Genomic DNA, 22110 nt, shown 5'->3' on the forward strand with positions numbered 1-22110 from the left:
TAATCCAGCTCTGGGCACAGTCCAGACAACCGAGACATGTCCGGATGCACCCATCGACGGTCCTTTCTTCATAGGCTCCTACATGCCTCAATGGATCTGGCGGGTAATTCTGAGTTGATCGCAGCATGAATTTAGGGGGTCATTCCGAGTTGTTCGCTCGTTATTTTTTTCTCGCAACGGAGCGATTAGTCGCTAATGCGCATGCGCGATGTCCGCAGTGCGACTGCGCCAAGTAAATTTGCTATGCAGTTAGGTATTTTACTCACGACATTACGAGGTTTTTTCTTCGTTCTGGTGATCGTAATGTGATTGACAGGAAGTGGGTGTTTCTGGGCGGAAACTGGCCGTTTTATGGGTGTGTGCGAAAAAACGCTACAGTTTCTGGGAAAAACGCGGGAGTGGCTGGAGAAACGGAGGAGTGTCTGGGCGAACGCTGGGTGTGTTTGTGATGTCAAACCTGGAACGACAAGCACTGAACTGATCGCAGATGCCGAGTAAGTGTGGAGCTACTCAGAAACTGCTAAGAAGTGTCTATTCGCAATTTTGCTCATCTTTCGTTCGCAATTTTGATAAGCTAAGATTCACTCCCAGTAGGCGGCGGCTTAGCGTGTGCAAAGCTGCTAAAAGCAGCTTGCGAGCGAACAACTCGGAATGACCCCCTTAGTTAGCAATTGGGCAAAACCATGTGCACTGCAGGGGAGGCAGATTTAACATGTGCAGAGAGAGTTAGATTTGGGTGGGTTATTTTATTTTTGTGCAGGGTAAATACTGGCTGCTTTATTTTTACACTGCAAATTAGATTGCATATTGAACACACCACACCCAAATCTAACTCTCTCTGCACATTTTAAATCTGCCTCCCCTGCAGTGCACATGGGGGGTAATTCCAAGTTGATCGCAGCAGGAAATTTTTTAGCAGTTGGGCAAAACCATGGGGGTCATTCCGAGTTGTTCACTCGCAAGCTGCTTTTAGCAGCTTTGCACACGCTAAGCCGCCGCCTACTGGGAGTGAATCTTAGCATATCAAAATTGCGAACGAAAGATTAGCAGAATTGCGAATAGACACTTCTTAGCAGTTTCTGAGTAGCTCCAGACTTACTCGGCATCTGCGATCAGTTCAGTGCTTGTCGTTCCTGGTTTGACGTCACAAACACACCCAGCGTTCGCCCAGACACTCCTCCGTTTCTCCAGCCACTCCCGCGTTTTTCCCAGAAACGGTAGCGTTTTTTCACACACTCCCATAAAACGGCCTGTTTCCGCCCAGAAAACCCACTTCCTGTCAATCACACTCCGATCACCAGACCGAAGAAAAAACCTTGTAATGCCGTGAGTAAAACTCCAAACTGCATAGCAAATTTACTTGGCGCAGTCGCAGTGCGGACATTGCGCATGCGCATTAGCGACTAATCGCTCCGTTGCGAGAAAAAAATAACGAGCGAACAACTCGGAATTACCCCCCATGTGCACTGCAGGGGGGGCAGATATAACATTTGCAGAGAGAGTTAGATTTGGGTGGGTTATTTTGTTTCTGTGCAGGGTAAATACTGGCTGCTTTATTTTTACACTGCAATTTAGATTGCAGATTGAACTCACCACACCCAAATCTAACTCTCTCTGCACGTTTTATCTGCCTCCCCTGCAGTGCACATGGGGGGTCATTCCGAGTTGTTCGCTCGTATTTTTTTCTCGCAACGGAGCGATTAGTCGCTAATGCGCATGCGCAATGTCCGCAGTGCGACTGCGCCAAGTAAATTTGCTATGCAGTTAGGTATTTTACTCACGGCATTACGAGGTTTTTCTTCGTTCTGGTGATCGTAATGTGATTGACAGGAAGTGGGTGTTTCTGGGCGGAAACTGGCCGTTTTATGGGTGTGTGCGAAAAAACGCTACCGTTTCTGGGAAAAACGCGGGAGTGGCTGGAGAAACGGAGGAGTGTCTGGGCGAACGCTGGGTGTGTTTGTGACGTCAAACCAGGAACGAAACTGACTGAACTGATCGCAGATGCCGAGTAAGTCTGGAGCTACTCAGAAACTGCTAAGAAGTGTCTATTCGCAATTCTGCTAATCTTTCGTTCGCAATTTTGATAAGCTAAGATTCACTCCCAGTAGGCGGCGGCTTAGCGTGTGCAAAGCTGCTAAAAGCAGCTTGCGAGCGAACAACTCGGAATGACCCCCATGGTTTTGCCCAACTGCTAAAAAAATTCCTGCTGCGATCAACTCAGAATTAGGCCCATGGTTTTGTCCATCTGCTAACAAAAGTCCTGCTGCGATCAACTTGGAATTACCCCCTTAGTACACATACCCTTCATTATCCAACTTAAAATACTGGTGGGGTTTCAAGTGAAAAAATCCACCCCTTTCGGGGTCAGGGCCCCAATCATGAAAATGCACATAGAAAATGCATTGGTCTGTTTGTGTGTGTGTGTCTGGTCAGTCTGTCTGTGAGGTCATGCTGTGATGTCATAATGCTGGCAACTGCCTATGCCAGGACTTTGCTGCTGCTACTCTGTCTCATACTCCTCCAAAAACGGGGCAAGACACAGCTCACCAGCAGTAAGCGATATCACAGGAAAAGCTATTAACATAAGGTTAGTGACTGGACAAAGATAATGGCAGCTTAGTGCAATGCGGCGGCGGCAAACTTGGAGCGCGATTAACGAGAATCAGAGGAAAATAGAAATTATTGACAATTACACATACCCTTCATTACTCAATTTAAAATACTTGTAGGGTTTCAATTAAAAAAAGTCCACCCCTTTTCGGGGCCAGGGCCATATATCTACATGTCACCTATGTATGTATGTATGTATGTATGTATGTATGTATGTGTGTATGTATGTATGTATGCATGCATGCATGTACTGTATGTTTGACCTTCATCATACACGTGTCCATACACATCTTTCCTGCAATGCGTTTGCATCGCAGTTTGTTATCCCGGCATGGTGTACTGTAACGAGAACGTGCGTACACATGCTCACACTACTCACTTCGGGAAACATACGCACGCTCCCACGAATAGTAGCACACCAACAAAGGACTGCTGGAGGTAGACTATGCCATGTTCTTTACGCATCACAGCGCCGTGCAGCACTTTTTAGCAAAGAAGTGTGAAGACACATCGGCCATTGTTCCACTGTCCCATTTTTGCGCTCTTTACACCATCATAAGTGCTGGGCTGCATTCTTCTTTGTGATTAGAGGTTTATGAGCAGCTACTTGCACATAATATCCAAGTGCATGGGCCTCTCTACGAAGTGTTCTTGTCAAAACCGGCACATTAGTTGCCATTTGGAACTCGTGTGCAATGGAATGCATGGGACGACCCCATATCTTTCATAGCTCCCTCTTTAGCACTCTCCGGTCCTTGGGGTGCAGTTTTGGGGGTCTTCCAGGGCGAGGTGCATTCCTGCAATGACCGTTCTTCCACGCATTAATGACAAAAGACACTGAGGGTGGAATTCAAATGTTTGAAAAGTCGGTTGGGTGTCTGTTTTTTCCTGTCTATTAGATAGGAAAAATCAGACTCCCAACTGACTTCTCAAACATTTGAATCTCCCCCAGAGAATTTATATTTTTATGGGAATTTATATATTTATGGGATCAGGGTTGGATCCCGGTGAGTCAAAATGCCGACACCAGAATCCCGACACTTCTCAGAGCCCAACCGCCATAATCCAGTATGACTGTTTCCAGGCCCACCAGAGAGGTAAGCCACGAGGGGGGAGGTTTGGTTTAGGCTGCGGGGGGAGGGTTAGGGGAGAATTGGGGAAAGTTAAGTATACTGTACTTACCTTGCTCCTGTCAGGATTCTCACCATCAGGATGCCGCAGTCAGTATTCTGACCGCCGGCATATCTGACCCAATCCATATGTATGTATATATATATGTATATATATATATATATATACATACATACACACACACACACACGCACACACACACACACACACACACACACACACACACACACACACACACACACACACACACAGTATATAAATATATATATACATATACACAGTATATATAAGTGTATAAGTGTACATGTATATATATATATATATATGTGTGTGTGTAATCTTATACACACAGTATATATAAGTATATAAGTGTATATATATATATATATAACCAAGAAATAAAGTACCCCTTTTTTGCGCTAAAAACTATAAAGCTCACACCACTGAGAAGTGCCTCCTGTCAGACAAGGCAAAGAATGGAGAACAGATCTAAAAAATTCTCATGGGAGCTCAACCACTTCAGATTTCACATACAAATGTGTTTATTTTAAAATAATTCTTTAAACAGTAAAAACTGTACTCATATAAAAGTTTCAATAAAACATACACATGACTTTACATTACAAATGGACAGTATAGACAAATATTTATCTTGATAATTTTTGGTAATATCCACATCTATTTCTCAATGAAGCGTTCAGATGTATGTTCAAATCACAAATGCGTGAGTGCCCAACGCGTTTCGTCCTTACAGGACTTCATCAGGGGACGCAATCAATGAGATCAAAGTTTGTAAGATATCACCTCCAACTTTTGCCGTGGGTGTATATAAAAATTCTCACAGATAAAGGATATTCCAATATTGGTGTCTATCATAAAAAAGTTCATCAATGTATAAACAGAAGAAAAATTGCTGTGACAGTAACCTTTTTAGTTGAAAATAGACCAATCCTATTTAAAATAAGAATATTATGATAGACTCAAATGAGTCAATACCCTTAGTATTCTCTCAGGATTCTCATTCACAGCTCAAGTCTCAATGACTTGAGCTGTGAATGAGAATCCTGAGAGAATACTAAGGGTATTGACTCATTTGAGTCTATCATAATATTCTTATTTTAAATAGGATTGGTCTATTTTCAACTAAAAAGGTTACTGTCACAGCAATTTTTCTTCTGTTTATACATTGATGAACTTTTTTATGATAGACACCAATATTGGAATATCCTTTATCTGTGAGAATTTTTATATACACCCACGGCAAAAGTTGGAGGTGATATCTTACAAACTTTGATCTCATTGATTGCGTCCCCTGATGAAGTCCTGTAAGGACGAAACGCGTTGGGCACTCACGCATTTGTGATTTGAACATACATCTGAACGCTTCATTGAGAAATAGATGTGGATATTACCAAAAATTATCAAGATAAATATTTGTCTATACTGTCCATTTGTAATGTAAAGTCATGTGTATGTTTTATTGAAACTTTTATATGAGTACAGTTTTTACTGTTTAAAGAATTATTTTAAAATAAACACATTTGTATGTGAAATCTGAAGTGGTTGAGCTCCCATGAGAATTTTTTAGATATATATATATATATATATATATAAATATATATATACAGAACCACTTTACCCGGCACTCCTATGGCTTCCCTCCGTAATGCAAAGCTGCTCCCGTGCCCTCTTAGACGAGAGTGCATCCTCCCGTATATAGAACCTCCATACAAGCGGCACTGGGAGACTTGTTTAAAGTGATGAATACAGTGCTTTTATTGTAGCATGATCTACGTTTCGGGGTCGCAGCCCCTTCGTCAGGGGCTGACGAAGGGGCTGCGACCCCGATACGTAGATCATGCTACAATAAAAGCACTGTATTCATCACTTTAAACAAGTCTCCCAGTGCCGCTTGTATGGAGGTTTTAAATATATATATATCTATCCAAACTACCCGATACTCCCCTAGTTCAAATGATACAACGTGTATTGAGCAGCCAAACTCAGGTAGCTCCTTCCGCAAGGCATTTAGCTAGCAAATGATCTAACCAGTACCCCCCTATTATATCTTCATGAACATGTGTCTGCTGCAGGAACACACCATTTCACTTGCACGGGGGTGTCCAGTCACTTTTGTCTACATAGTCCACATGCAAATGCCCCATTCTCACCCACTAAGTCGTAGGTGTAGATGCGTACAACCATGAGTCGCCTGTAATTGCAGTAAGTAGCATATGCAAGTCCTTTACGCCTATGTAAGTGCCAGCAACTATCTATCATACACTATGGGGGATATTCAATTATCCGCAAATTCGCGGCAATTTTTCGCCCCGAAAATTTTTCGCGCCAATCGGCCGAAAATTGCAGCAAAAACGCTCCGTTTTTCAATTTTTCGCAAATTCGCGGCAATTTTTTGCCCGAAAATTTTTCGCGGCAATCGGCCGAAAATTGCCGCGAAAACGCTCCATTTTTCGACCTATTCAATTCCGACCGGGTTTCACGTGAAAATTCTTGCAGTGAAAAGTGCAGGTGAAAATGGGGAAATCAGCCTGTACCCCAAAAAATGCTAAACTAACATAGGAAAACAGAAGAGAAGTGTGTTAGAGATCACATTAGAGAGTTTTTGGGGACTTAAATTGTGTGAAATGGCGGTTATATGCATTTTTTTTAAATGCAAAAAAATGATAGAAAGCAAGTTTTTTTGAGCAAAATAAATGCTCTCATTAAATTTGGGGTACATGAAAATGGGTATAAGTATATATTTGGGTCATTTTAGGGTACTTTAAAAAAAGTGGAAACAGACCGATTACTCCCATCTGCAAGCCTAAAAAACACCTGTCCCACTCATAAAGCACCCCAATATACCTGTCCCATACCTTGAACCCCAATTTCCATCACTTTTTACTTTTTCACCCCAAAAATGACATGTCATTATTGGCCAATTAAAAATAATTAAAAACTTCAACGTGCCTAATTAGTCATAAAGGGGGGTGTCCCAGGAGTTCTGTACCATATCCAAACATTTTTACCTTAAAATAGTGACTTTTCCCAACTTTTCACCTGCTTCAGAGAAGGTGAAGTGAAATTAGTGAAAACACGATCACCGATAAATTTTCCAGGATAATTGAATAGGCTGTAATTGCATTTCACGTGAAAAGTCCGGTTTTTCACCCGAAAACCGGACTTTTCACGTGAAAAGTCCGTTATCACTGCTAATTGAATATGGCCCATAGTCTTCTAATTAATAGAGGTATAAATATGAGCCCTGTCCCAGTACCACACTACCCTTGATGAAGTCCTGAAGGACGAAACGCGTTGGACATTCCATGATCTTTCCCAGACCAACCTCCTGTACCTAAGATAAGCACTTTATACAAATCGATGTGTACCTTGTACTTTTATATTTATTTTTCTTTTTAATCATAATTTTGTCCATTTTATATGAATTCTTATGCTTGAGCATTTTTTCTTAAACTATAGTGTATTATTGTTTTTTAATCATGTAAAATAAATATGCATTTTTTTTATATATGAAAAATCTTTTTACGTTCCTTTACTATAGACACCATTGGTCGCTTGTGCCCATATTCTTGGTTTCTATAACACTTTTTACAGCAGCTTACCACTGCTGTTCTTATTTAGGGGCCTGCTGACACCCTTTGTACCAAGGGAGTGTATTTTTGGACATACATTGTACATATTTGTGAAGGCTAAACTTACCACAAGTGGCGCTATTTTTTCTTTTTTATTGCATATATATATATATATATATATATATATATATATAATTTCACTCTATGAAACCCCCCAGGTGACGGAGACATAGCCTACTGTAAAAAGTAAAATTGTGTTCATAATCGTAAGGCACACAAATGTGATACGCGTCGCAACGTGATATACGGTTTTTGCGTCATTTTGCACAAATAGCATCATCATACATACTTAGATGTTTGTTCACAGTAACCATTATTTGTTATCAGATGTTTGTTCACAGTAACCATTATTTGTTATCAGATGTTTGTTCACAGTAACCATTATTTGTTATCAGATGTTTGTTCACAGTAACCATTATTTGTTAATATGTAACAATAGGGATTGCATATGAGAATCCTCTGGAATGTTAGAACATAAATCATTATTCTGATTTTTCATACAATGAATGAAATGGAGAATCAAGTTTTGTTATATAAAAATAATGTAAATTAAATTATACAGTAAATATGCTAGCTGATATTATATTTAGAAAAATGTTATAAGCCATTACTAATTGTTTTATAGGCCGGATCACTATAAATGTATTTGTAGCTGATAGGGATCACAACAGCGCAACCCCTCAGTTTGTACGTATATGAGGGTATGTATGATCAAGTTCCATGCCCCCTCCATACTGGAGAAATTTTCTATCCTTATAGAGGAATTATTGTTCCTTAAAGTTAACATTTATATTATAGGCTGGATCAATGGTGAACACTGGTGCACTCAGCGCGATCTTGTTTTGATTTTAATTCCTTGGTATGTATATAAAAAAACTCAAATGTCATTTTGGGTTATATGTAATATGTATATGGATCATTATATAGATATATGAGGCACCCGGTTCTATAGGAGACCTATAATTAAGGATCATATGTATGGACTCCTTTTATATAAGTCTTTTTACATCACAATACTATATACATTGTTAATAATATGTTATGAAGTCCATTAGATCCATATATAAATATTCATGATTTTCATGGAGAAATTTAACGTTCATATATTTGGGTCCCACATTCCTCCCTATCCACTTTTCCCTCCTCCTCCTCCTATAGTAGTGGATCATTCACGGATCTTGATTATACAATGATCTAATTTATACTATGATATGGTTTTTTCAGAATTTACTTGTGGAAACAACATTACCATATAAATCGGTTTCTTTTCCTCATAACTCTTCCAATATTGATTGGTATGTATAAAAACACCATCTAAGATTATGATCACTAGATAGATTATACAGAAGTCTTATTTAATTCATATGTATTATCTAGACATGAACCCCTGATGAAGTCCTTTGGGACGAAACGCGTCGGGTACGATCTTGTTGTGAGAACATCAGACATCCTGTATACAATACTATTGGATGGAATATACTGATATATCATGTCTTCAACAAAATTGGAACTTGTATTTTAAATATGTACACTATTTGATTTTTATGTGATAATCTATGTTCACCAAATTTTAATGTACATAGACAATATATGAAAAAACCAATTGTTATTTTATCACTCTGTGGTCATAATCTGGAAGAATAATTCACAAAATTAATTTATACCGCTCCCTTTGACATTCTGTATTCTTGTATCCCATTATCTGTACTCTAGCTAACAGGGAGTACGTCATAAGGTTTGCAGCTTATATATAGCGCATAATTGGGTCTACACCACATCCATATATATATATATATATATATATATATATATATATATAATTTCACTCTATGAAACCCCCCCAGGTGACGGAGACATAGCCTACTGTAAAAAGTAAAATTGTGTTCATAATCGTAAGGCACACAAATGTGATACGCGTCGCAACGTGATATACGGTTTTTGCGTCATTTTGCACAAATAGCATCATCATACACGCTGTGTTAGCATACGCAGAGGTGATTGAGTAAAGAGTTGAGAACTTCACTGTACTCCCAGGAAGATTCTTCGTGGACATTTATTGGATGGTGTGGTGACGTTTCCCACACGGAAATCCAGTGGATAGAAACCCAAAAGCAGCAGCCCTGTAACCTCCACTGGAAAGGCGTGGTATTACTTGGTTAATACATTTCGTGCTCCCAGTGCCTTGGGGGGGGGGGGCGTTGTATACTCGGTTGAGAAGGAGTTGGTGAAAAAACTCTGAGGACTTTCACCATTTGCTCGTATTGTCCATTTGGGGATCGTGTTAAAATGCCCATGATAGGAGCCAAGTGCACAAGCGAGAAACGTTCAGCAGCTAGGGTTCAGGCTGAAGTTCAGGGGCCGAAAGGGTCCGCTAGTTATATTATGTGTAGGAAGTCCGGTGGAAGTCTGCTAGACGGGGTGATCGATAAGTTATTTCTCACCCGGAATTCTAGAAGAACAAAACCCAGGTAACATTGACAGGATCTTCCTTACACAGAGGCTTTTTGGTAAAAATGACGATGAATGAATGTCATTTCCAGTGATTGTTGGTTTTGATACTGAGGTATTGTAGGTAGTATGTTTAACCAAAGTCATATAAGAACGAAAACATAGTAACTGTTTGAACTCGTAGCAACAATGAGGAAGTAAAAAGAGAAAGCAAGTACATCGCCATATGTGGATGTGGAAGCAGTTACAGCCAGTATACAAACTATAGAAAATAAAAATAAAAATATGAAAAATATAAATGTAACCTATAATGGGGGTAATTCCAAGTTGATCACAGCAGGAAATTTTTTAGCAGTTGGGCAAAACCATGTGCACTGCAGGTGAGGCAGATATAACATGTGCAGAGAGAGTGTTAGATTTGGGTGGGTTATTTTGTTTCTGTGCAGGGTAAATACTGGCTGCTTCATTTTTACACTGCAATTTAGATTGCAGATTGAACACACCACACCCAAATCTAACTCTCTCTGCACATGTTATATCTGCCTCCCCTGCAGTGCACATGGTTTTGCCCAACTGCTAAAAAATTTCCTGCTACGATCAACTTGGAATTACCCCCAATATGTACAAATGAATGTCAAAAGTTTTATTTAGGAGGAGATGGTGACCCAACTCTGGTTTCAGCCATTTCTCATGCACTCAGAGGAGTAATATCCAACCGGTAAAAGAGGAGCTGTAGCCTGCAGGGGAAGTGGCTGAGACCAGTGGAACTGGTAAGTATGGAGCCATTCAAGAACATATATAGTAAGACCCAAAAATAAAATAAAAAATCAAGAGAGCAATAACATAAATGGAGAACATCCTGTCCGCACATTAGTATTTCCCAGTAGGAAAGCGGACAGAGAAGGGGTAACCCCCAGGATATTTCTTTTTAACTACCACATAAGAAGTATTCATTTCTAGGAATGCCCTTGCCTAGATAAGCTCAGAAATGTTTGTTGGACCATGTACAGACCCTTAATATGGGATGAGAAGGATTAAATGAATACTTTGCATGACCTAGAAGCTTTTTTTTGTAGTACTAGAAAAATTCTCTGTTAGGAAAAGATCACTGGTAAATACTAATTCGGCAAATGGGAGTAACGAGAGAAGTGCAACATTACCCTTTGACAAAAGCTGCTGAAGTTACGATTGGGCCTCTATGCTAAACTTTTTTTTCTTTTCTCCTAGCAGCAGTGGCCCCTGACTAACGTTTTTCTTTTTCAAAATATATTTTATTGAGGCTTTGAACAAACAGCAGTATGCAACATAAAGAAAAACAGAGCCGCATACAAATGAGAAAAAACATATTGCCAGACTAATATAAAGCGACAACGGCATAGTCTTAAATTATACCTCAAATTTTCCATTTTCTAACATACATAACATAAAAATTAGAAAGTTGACCATTGTAGAGCACAGTAAAATGAAAGAAAAATAATAAGAAAAAACTTCTAAATAGTTATAACAGGTCTAATATAACAATAGGAATCTAAACACACGACGGCGTCCATCTACGTGACGGACGCGTAACATAAACAATAAACAAACAAAAAACAGTATCTGCCAGAGCCAGGGGACCATCGACCCATCCATGGAGGAATCATCAAAGCAAGAAAAAATACTAAAGATGGAGTTCTAAGAAGGTGTAAGGAGGGAATGGAGAAGAACAAGAGGAGAAGTAAGTAAGGGGAGGAGGAAGAGATTAGAGAGAGTGGAAATTTATGGGAGGGAAACGGGAGGTCTATGATCTAGGAGTTGGTGACAGTACCATGTGGTGTAGTGGAAGCTTTGTTGAATAGCAAGTTTTGTGGATGTGGGTAGTGTGTGGATAAACTTTCACCAGCATTGGAATAATGCAGGAGTCAAAATTTCCTTATCAAGAGATGTCTCTAACCAGTCCATTGTAAAGAGAAGAAGTAATCTAGAGGTCGCCATGGGTAAGGTGGGATGGGTGTCAAGTATCCATTGCTGAAGTATGGATTTCCGTCCCACGGCTGAGAGGAGCGTCACTAGTTTTTTGTCTTGAGAGGGAATGTTTGGCTGGTCAAGGAGATGTCCAAAGAGGGCCCAGGAAGCAGTACATTGGAAGTCGATACCTAAAGTAGAGGAACTGTATGCCTGTAACTCACTCCAAAATGTTTGTATGTAGCGGCAGTGCCAAAAGCAATGCATAATATCAGCCACTGGTGTAGATCACTTAATGCATGCCGCAGAATCTGAGAGGCCCATTAAATGACTCCGTTTTGGAGATATGCAAGCTCTGTGTAAGATCTTATACAACATTTCCTGATAAATACTCGCTGGAATAAGCTTCAAAGATTTGGCAAAACTGTCCATTATTATGTCTGGGGACATAGATGGGATCTGAGAGGACCATTTGTGCAGTTGAACAATATCAGTGGGTATATCAGTGCGTATGCGAGCATAGATTGTCGAGATAGAGTATGTGCCAGAGTGTAAAAGTGTGTATAAAGGGTTGAGAAAGTCTGGCTGAAAGAGTTGTGATAGAACCGAATGGAGGTAGTGGGAGGCCTGGAAATAGTAGTATTCATGGAGGGGGCTAATAACGAGTTTTATGGTAAGAACTTACCTTTGTTAAAACTCTTTCTGCGAGGTACACTGGGCTCCACAAGTCTGGACAATGGGGTGTAGAGTAGGATCTTGATCCGTGGCACCAACAGGCTCAAAGCTTTGACTGTTCCCAGAATGCACAGCGCCACCTCCTATATCACCCCGCCTCCCAGCACAGGAGCTCAGTTTTAGTTAACCAGCCCAATGCAGTAGCAGGAAAAGAGACGACAACGGTTAGTAGCCACATACACCACACTCTCACGACAAGAGAAGTGTCAGCGGCTAATGCCATATCAACCCAAAGAAGCTAAGTGCGTCAGGATGGGCGCCTTGTGGAGCCCAGTGCACCTCGCAGAAAGAGTTTTAACAAAGGTAAGTTCCTACCATAAAACTCGTTTTCTGCTGCGGGGTACACTGGGCTCCACAAGTCTGGACAATGGGGATGTCCTAAAGCAGTTCCTTATGGGAGGGGACGCACTGTAGCGGGCACAAGAACCCGGTGTCCAAAGGAAGCATCCTGGGAAGCGACAGTATCGAAGGCATAGAACCTTATGAACGTGTTCCCGGAGGACCACGTAGCCGCCTTGCACAATTGATCAAGGGTCGCACCACGGTGGGCCGCCCAAGAAGGTCCAACAGAGTAGAATGGGTCGTAATGTGAGCAGGAGCTGACAGACCAGGCTTCACATAAGCATGTGCAATCACCATTCTAATCCATCTGGCCAGGGTCTGCTTGTGAGCAGGCCAGCCACATTTGTGAAATCCAAACAAAACAAAGAGAGAATCAGATTTTCGAATAGAAGCAGTTCTCTTCACATAGATACGGAGAGCCCGTACCACATCCAAAGACCGCTCTTTGGGAGACAAATCAGGAGAGACAAAGGCTGGAACCACAATCTCCTGATTAAGGTAGAACGAAGAAACCACCTTAGGTAAATATCCGGGACGAGTCCTAAGAACCGCCCGGTCACGGTGAAAAATCAGATATGGGGAACTACAAGACAAGGCACCCAGATCCGACACTCTTCTAGCAGAAGCAATAGCCAGCAAGAACACCACCTTAAGGGAAAGCCACTTAAGATCAGCTGAACCAAGAGGTTCAAACGGAGGCTCCTGCAACGCCTCCAAAACCACCGACAAGTCCCAAGGAGCCACAGGCGGGACATAGGGAGGTTGGATACGCAACACACCCTGAGTGAAAGTATGAACATCAGGTAAAGTAGCATTTTTTCTCTGAAACCACACCGACAAGGCAGAAATATGAACCTTGAGGGAGGCCAGACACAGGCATAAATCTAGGCCCTGCTGCAGAAAAGCCAAAAGTTTGGCTGTACTAAACTTGGAAGCGTCTTAATTGTTAGATGCGCACCAAACAAAGGGCCCTGAACGAGGAGGTCTGGGCGTTGTGGAAGTAGAAGTGGACGCTCTGACGATAGGCCTTGCAGGTCTGAGAACCAGTGCCGTCTGGGCCACGCCGGAGCTATGAGAAGCAGATTTCGTTTTTCTTGCTTGAACTTCCGAATTACCCTGGGCAGGAGTGACACCGGAGGGAACACGTACGGCAGCCGAAACCTCCACGGCACCGCCAGCGCATCCACGAATGCTGCTTGAGGATCCCTTGTCCTTGCTCCGAAGACCGGAACCTTGTGATTGTGTCGAGACGCCATCAGATCCACATCTGGAAGACCCCACCTTTCCACGAGGAGTTGAAACACTTCTGGATGGAGGCCCCACTCGCCGCATGCACGTCCTGACGACTGAGAAAGTCCGCTTCCCAAATCAGGACTCCCGGAATTAATATTGCCGATATGGCGTGCTGCCCACTGTAGAATCCGTGAGGCTTCCTTCATTGCCAAACGGCTTCGAGTGCCGCCTTGATTATTTATGTAAGCCACTGTGGTGGCGTTGTCCGACTGTACTTGAACAGGACGGTTCTGAATTAAATGCTGGGCCAGGTTCAACGCATTAAAGACCGCCCGCAACTCCAGAATGTTGATCGAGAGGAGAGATTCCTCCTTGGTCCACCGACCCTGTAAGGAGTGCTGCTGCAGTACCACGCCCCAACCTCTTAGACTGGCATCTGTCGTCAACAGGACCCAGTTAGATATCCAGAAGGGACGGCCCCTGCACAACTGTTGGTCCTGGAGCCACCAGAGCAGCGACAGACAGACCTCCGGAGTCAATGAGATCATTTGAGACCTGATCCGGTGAGGCAGGCCGTCCCATTTGGCTAGAATCAGCTTCTGGAGGGGGCGAGAATGGAATTGAGCATACTCCACCATGTCGAATGCTGACACCATGAGGCCCAGCACCTGCATCGCCAAATGTATCGACACTTGCGGACGAGAAAGGAAGCAACGAATCCTGTCCTGAAGCTTCAGGACTTTCTCCTGAGACAAGAACAACCTCTGGTTGTGAGTGTCCAACAGCGCTCCCAGGTGCACCATGCTCTGAGCAGGGACCAGGGAGGATTTCATCCAGTTGATGAGCCACCCATGGGCTTGTAGAAACCGGACCGTCATATCCAGATGACACGGGAGAAGATCTGGGGAATTTGCCAGGATTAACAAGTGTCCAGATACGGCAGTATCCTGACTCCTTGACGGCGGAGTACCACCGTCATCACCGCCATAATTTTGGTGAAGACTCGTGGAGCCGTTGTTAAACCAAAACGTAACGCCCGAAACTGGTAATGGATGTTGCCAATAGCAAACCTCAGGTATTGTTGATGTGACACTGCTATAGGAATATGCAGGTAAGCATCCTGTATGTCCAAGGAGACCATGTAGTCCCCAGGTTCCAAGGCCAGAACTATAGAGCGAAGGGTTTCCATACGGAACTTGGAAATCTTCACAAACCTGTTCAATGCCTTGAGGTTGAGAATGGGCCAGGAAGACCCATTCGGTTTCGGGACTAGAAACAGCGGAGAATAGTACCCCCGGCCCCTCTGAGCAAGAGGCACCTGTACTACGACTCCTGTATCAAGGAGGGTCTGTACCACCGAGTGTAGAGTTTTTGTCTTTGGCCGGTCCAAAGGGACGTCTGTCTGGCAAAATCGATGAGGGGGTTGGTTTTTGAAGGCAATGGCGTAACCTCGAGTGACGACTTCCCGTACCCAGGCATCTGAAGTGGTCTTCAACCATTCCTGGGTATATGCTAGAAGCCGGCCCCCCGCCCTGGGATCCCCCAGGGGGAGGCCCGCCCCGTCATGCGGCAGGCTTATCGGTCTTGGCAGCTGGCTGACGGGCAGCCCAGGCTCTTTTGGGCTTCGGCTTACCAGGTTTGGAAGTGCGGGCCTGCTTATGGTACGCCTGACCTTTTGCTTTACCTGAAGGAGGAAAGGGGCGAAAGGACGTACCTTTAGCCTTCAACACAGAAGGAGCGGTATTAGGTAGACAGGCAGTTTTGGCAGTAGCCAAGTCAGCCACTATCTTATTTAAGTCCTCCCCAAACAGAATATCTCCCTTGAAAGGGAGTACCTCCAGGGTTTTTCTAGAGTCCAGATCCACAGACCAGGATATCAGCCACAATATCCGGCGAGCCAGGACTGACGTAGTAGAGGCCTTGGCTGCCAGGATACCGGCATCAGAAGCCGCCTCTTTAATATATCGAGAAGCTGTGACAATATATGACAAGCATTGTCTAGCATGGTCAGAGGAGATTTCAGCTTCTAACTCCAAGGCCCATGCTTCAATAGCCTCAGCAGCCCATGAAGCTGCAATAGTGGGCCTTTGTGCAGCACCCGTGAGGGTGTAAATTACTTTTAGACAACCCTCCACACGTTTATCCGTAGGCTCTTTCAGAGACGTGATGGTAGTGACAGGTAGAGCTGAGGAAACCACCATCCTAGCCACATGTGAGTCCACTGGAGGAGGTGTTTCCCAATTTTTAGACAGCTCTAGCGCGAGGGGATAGCGAGCCAGCATCTTCTTTTGAGGCACAAACTTCGTACCCGGGTTTTCCCAGGGTTCCTGACGTATATCCACTAGGTGATCAGAGTGAGGTAAAACCTGTTTAACCACCTTCTGACGCTTGAACCTATCTGGTTTCTTAGGAGGCACGGATGGCTTGGGGTCATCCGTAATCTGCAGAATTAATTTAATAGCCTCCAAAAGGTCAGGAACATCCACATGTGAACTACCCTCCCCATCAGCCGTATCTGAGTCAGAACCTGTGGGGTCAGTGTAAGTGCCGTCCTCATCAGACGAGGGGTCAGTGACAGCAGTAGATTGTGAGGAGACGAACGCTCGCTTAGAGGACGTCTTGGACTTAGGCGAGCGTTGGTCAGACTTTTTAGTAGTCAAGGACTGGTTCAACTTCTTTAATTGAGCAGATAAATCGTCCGCCCACGGCGGGTTAGCTGCAGGGACCACATACGGTTGTACCGGCATTGGGGGTCCCATAGGGGGTGTTAGTTTATGAACTAGCGTATGCAGAAGCGTGGAAAAAGCAGCCCACGGTGGGTCAGTATGTGCCTCCGTTGCCACAGTCCCACTGGGGGGCAAGGAGCCCCCAGAACCAGAGCCCACAGCTGCTATATTCTCCTCATATATGTGCCTGTGGCTTCAGCAACACCAGCAGTGTGTTCCGCCCCAGAACCGTTACCCTCAGAAGCAGACATGATATAACTTGCAGTATGAGGTAACACAGTACAATTATCAGCAGCACAATATCCCAAACCCCTGCGCAGTGTAGTCAGCACTAGCAGAGAAAAAGGAGAAATATGGTGACCAAATCACAGAGAAAGATACAGTATATCTTTGTGAAAATCCTATATTAGATAACACCTGACGGTGTTATAGCCCCCTCAGGTTATAGAATATAGGGATAGCAAGTTGAGTGAAAGACACGAGATGGACAACACTCAGCTATCAAATGCACACACAGAAGGTCACAGTTTGTACAATGCAGAGGTTATTACAGACAATAATACTGCACTGGACAAGCTTACACAGCTATATAACAGTAGATATAATAGTACCCAGTAAGAACTGGATGTATATCACAGGGTAATTGTACTATAAAACCCTGACTAAATGCACTCTTTCTTAACTATCACTGTCTAAAAAGGCAGGTAGAATACTTAAGTGTCATGTAAAGGCACAGCGCTGACAACCAGGCGGCTTTACATAGGAGGATTTGCCCAAGCAGTCCCAGGAACAGTGAACTGAGGGATAATGGCGCCGCAGACACTGACTGGGAGTGAGGAAAAGACAGATATGCAGCTCCAGGGCGGGAACATTTGTGGGAAATGGCGCCCTGGGGCTGGGGGAGGGGCTTCAGGTCTAAGCCTTATCCCCCTTGCTGGCAAAACCACCGGGTACTGTGGGTGATATAAGAAGTGGTTTAGAGAGAAAACCCGACCTGCGCCCAAGCCCTGGTGATCTAGTGGGATCGCCTGTACTGCCACAGTGTCCACCGCCAGTGCGCGCGGCCCGCCTCCCACTGACCGCGCCGGATCGCGATAAAGGCCGGGCCCGCGAGCGGGACCCACTTACCACCTTCCGAAGTGCAGCCACACGATCCTGGAGAGCCCCAGCCGTGTGTGTCTAACATGAAGAAAACCGGAGCCTCCGCTGTAGGTACCCGGCAACCAGGGCTGGGGAGTGTACAGCGCCGCTGGGGAGAGCTGTAGCTGCAGCAGTGAATGTCACAAAACATTTACCACCGCTGCTGCCCTTGAAGTCTTCACTTTTTACTTCATAAAAAGCTTTTCTCAGGGCTGCTTGGAGCAGCCCCTCTGTTAAGTGCCTGCTTACTGCAGCACCAACTTACAAACTGAGCTCCTGTGCTGGAAGGCGGGGTGATATAGGAGGCGGCGCTGTGCATTCTGGGAACAGTCAAAGCTTTGAGTCTGTTGGTGCCTCGGATCAAGATCCTACTCTACACCCCATTGTCCAGACTTGTGGAGCCCAGTGTACCCCGCAGTAGAAATTATATTTGTCTATAGCTTCAGTAAAAGTAAGCAGTTTATTCAGAGAATTGAGGAAATTACGAATGTGTGTGATCCCCGTGGCGCGCCAAGTATTGAAAGGGAAGGAGGCCCAGCCATTTTGGAAGTCTAAATTTCCTATGAAAGGGAGGAACATAGAGTGAGAGTAATGTAGATTCAATGATTTCCTAGACCTTCTCCATGCTAAAATAGTGGAAGACAGAAGTATATTGTCAAATTGAGGTAACTTCAGAGTAGTGTTATTGGTATGTAAGAGATAGCAGAGGGACAGAGGGGCACAAAGTTGGGAATCCAACAAGGAATCCGTATAAACATTAGTGTCTCTAAGCCAGTCCATGGCAAAACGGAGAAGACAGACCCTATTATATTGCTCTACGTAGGGCAAATTTAGTCCTCCATTCTGAACCGATTAAGACAATTTAAGAAGGCTTATATGAGGCCGCTTATTGGACCAAATGAACTTAGATATGTATGAGTTAAGGAGGGACACATCGGATTTTGTAAGCAGGACAGGGACCATTTGAAGGACATAAAGCAATTTGGGGAAGCTGGCCATTTTGACAAGATTACAATGACCTAAGAGATTGAGAGGAAAGTTTTGCCACAGACTGAGTTCTGTTTGAATTTTAGTGAGAATACAGTAATTATTGTGGGAATAGAGGAGAGCGGGATCCGAAGGTAATAGAACTCCAAGAAAAGTGAGGTGAGTAGGAGCCCATCGGAACGGAAAAGGGGGTCTCACCCTGTAGTGGCTTGATGGAATATGGCCAAGGCCTCCGATTTGTCATAATTAATGGAAAAGCCTGCAAAGGAAGAAAAGCACTCTATAGCTGCCTGCAGCGCCGGAATTGACTGTTTAGGATTAGTGGTGAAGAGAAGAATATCGTCTGCAAATGCTATAATTTTCAGTTCCTGAGTGCCAATTTTGATACCCTTGAAACTAGACAGATTAACAACATAGCGTATAAAGGGTTCTAAAGCTAAATTAAAAAGGAGGGGGGGAGAGAGGACAGCCTTGTCTAGTCCCCCTTTCAAGGGTAAATGGAGTTGAAGAGATATTATTAACCATCACTTGCACAGTAGGGACGGTGTATAGGGAGTAAACAAGACCACAGAACTATTCCCCAAAGTGTTGATGGCGTAGGACTCGATTAAGATGAGGCCAAATGACCTTATCAAAGGCCTTTTCTGCATCAAGATTGATCAGAATGTTATGAACGAGGTTGTGAGAGCGAGAGTAAGTGATGGCGGCCAAAGCGGCCCTGATACCCCTCACCGACTGTCTTTTTTTAATGAAGCCCAACTTGGCAGGCAAGATAATGCGAGAAAGACATAATTGTCGGCGATCAGCCATCAATTTGGTCAGAATCTTAAAGTCCTGGTTGAGGAGGGATATTGGCCTATAGGAGCTAGTAAGGGAAGGGTCTTTTCCAGGTTTTGCTATAACAATTATCCTAGCTTCATTAAACCTAATCGGGGTTTGTTTAGAGGTAAGGATGTAATTATAGAGGGATGTAAGAGTGGGGGCTAAGTCGTCTCTAAGCATTTTATAGAATTCCGCGCTAAAGCCATCAGGGCCATGACTTTTATAATTCGGTAGGTTTTTAATAGTGTCAATAACTTCTAATATGTCTCTCTCTTCTTGGGAGAGGATGGGGAGATTGGCATTTTCAAGAAAGGAGCAGCCGGCAGCAACATCCTCTGGGCCTTCAGTATATAGGGAGCGATAAAAGTGCATGAATTCGGCACAAATAGAGTCAGGGTCTGAGACCAGTTTCCCTGAAATATTTATGGCATTAACCCATGTACAGGGTTCAGGTCCCTTGATCAGATTAGCCAACAATTTGCCCGATTTATTGCCCCATCTATGAAATTTATTCCGCTGATAATCATGAGAAAGTTGTGCTCATTCGGTGAGGAAAGTGTCGTAGACTAGTTTCGCTGAAATGTAAGCCTCATGCTGTTTATACCTCTGATAAGAGGAGGTGAGTGTCCCCTGAGAACCGCTTTAGCAGGACCCCAAAACAACAGGGAGTCCAGATTCTGGTCGCTGTTATCTAAAGTATAATTGAGCCAGGATTGTTTGAGGTGGAGGAGGAAATCAGTAGATTGGCGTAGGTACGCGGGAAAGCACCAGCACGGGGTGGAGCAATGGGATAAAGTCAATTGAATATGTAAGGATATGTGGGCGTGATCAGAAATAATGATGTCGGCAATAGACGTGTGAGTGACCTTAGGGAAGAGGCACGTAGAAGTGAAAATGTAGTCAATGCGAGAGTGAGATGAGTGGGGGTGAGAATAGAAAGAAAAGTCCTTCTGGGTAGGATGGAAAATGCGCCAAGGGTCAAGTAGGTTGAGTTGTGTGCAGAAAGAAGATAGTAGAGGACAGAGAGGGGTAGCAGAGTGAATCTGTCCATGGATGGGTCGATTACCTGGTTGAAGTCCCCACCTACAATCAGATGTTGACCACCCCATGTGAGGAGTGTCGACAAAAGAGCTGCAAAGAAGGAGTCAGGGGAGACATTAGGTGCTTATACATTAAGAAAAGTATAAACTGTATTATCAATTAATACATCTAGCAATATGAACCTGCCCTTGGGATAAAGAAATTTTCTATTAATTGAGTACTGCAGGCAGGGGTGTATCTAGGGGTCTGAGCGCCCCTGGCAAAGTAAGGGGCAGGCACCCCCACCCACCCCCTACACACATTTGAAATAAGGTGTGAGTACTGGAAATGGGGCATGGTCTTGTAGGGGAAGGGAATGTACACAATAGTACTTCCAATTCAAATGATGCCACACAGTAGTGTCCCCTATTCATATTACACCGCACAGTAGTGTCTCGTATTCACGTTACACCATCCCTCTCTCCTAACCCTAACCCACCTTTCCTGCAGCCTGACCCTAACCCCCCCCCCCAGCCTCTTCAGTGGTGCCTAACCCTTACCCACCCTTCCTAATCTCCCTCCCTGCAGCCTAACCCTAACCCTCCCACACGGCTTGCCAGTGGAGACTTTGGCACCAACTCGATCCGGATTTTGGCTTTCTGCATCGCTATCTATGTTGGGATGCCAGCATCAGCATTCCAAGCAGTTTCGGGATGCTGACGTCAGCTTTCAGACCGCCAGGATGCCAAACGCCTTAATGTCTCATATGTCATCCCTGCCTGAACTTCCTCCTTTCCTTACTTACTCCCTTGCACCTCTCATGCCCCCTGTTCCTCTTTAGCCCTATAGTTTTCAGTCCCTCATTCCATCTCTCAGTCTCAGCCCCCCGCACCTCTCACTCCCTCCCTCTATCACCCATGTAACTCACTCCCTCCTTCCATCTCTCACATCACACCTGTACCTCACTCCCACCTTCCATCTCCCACACCTCTTCTTCACTCCCACCTTCCATCTCCCCTGCACTTCGCTCCCACCTTCCATCTCTAAAACAAGAAAAAAAGAACAGAAAGCGCTACTAGATTACTTATTCAAAAATTATTTTTATTATTTTTATTTTTATTTATATTTTACTTTTTTAATTAATAATATAATGCTCCTTAGTTTACCTATATATCAGAATACACATTACAGAATTTCCCTTTATACAATATTATAAAAAATCTGGCCAGTTTAAAAACAATAATAACACATTCAAAAAATAAATACTCTGCTCAGTGCAATACAATAAACAATTAGATACAAATGGATCCCGCTGTTTC

At 43.7% G+C, this 22110-nt stretch overlaps 1 long non-coding RNA gene across 2 annotated transcripts in view; it reads left to right on the plus strand.

Annotated features, from left to right (window-relative positions):
- Positions 1 to 22110, plus strand: part of LOC134965428 (uncharacterized) — a 91066-nt gene that overhangs the window by 19705 nt on the left and 49251 nt on the right. The window contains exons 2-3 of one of the 2 annotated variants that reach the window (XR_010188355.1): positions 8020 to 8095; positions 8193 to 8253. This is a non-coding gene — a long non-coding RNA (uncharacterized LOC134965428). Of the gene's footprint in view, positions 1 to 8019; positions 8096 to 8192; positions 8254 to 8618; positions 8690 to 22110 lie in introns of both variants that reach the window. The other variant, XR_010188356.1, reaches the window with a different exon arrangement.

This window comes from Pseudophryne corroboree, chromosome 10 (assembly GCF_028390025.1).
Source record: "Pseudophryne corroboree isolate aPseCor3 chromosome 10, aPseCor3.hap2, whole genome shotgun sequence".
In the NCBI taxonomy this organism is placed as follows: domain Eukaryota; kingdom Metazoa; phylum Chordata; class Amphibia; order Anura; family Myobatrachidae; genus Pseudophryne; species Pseudophryne corroboree.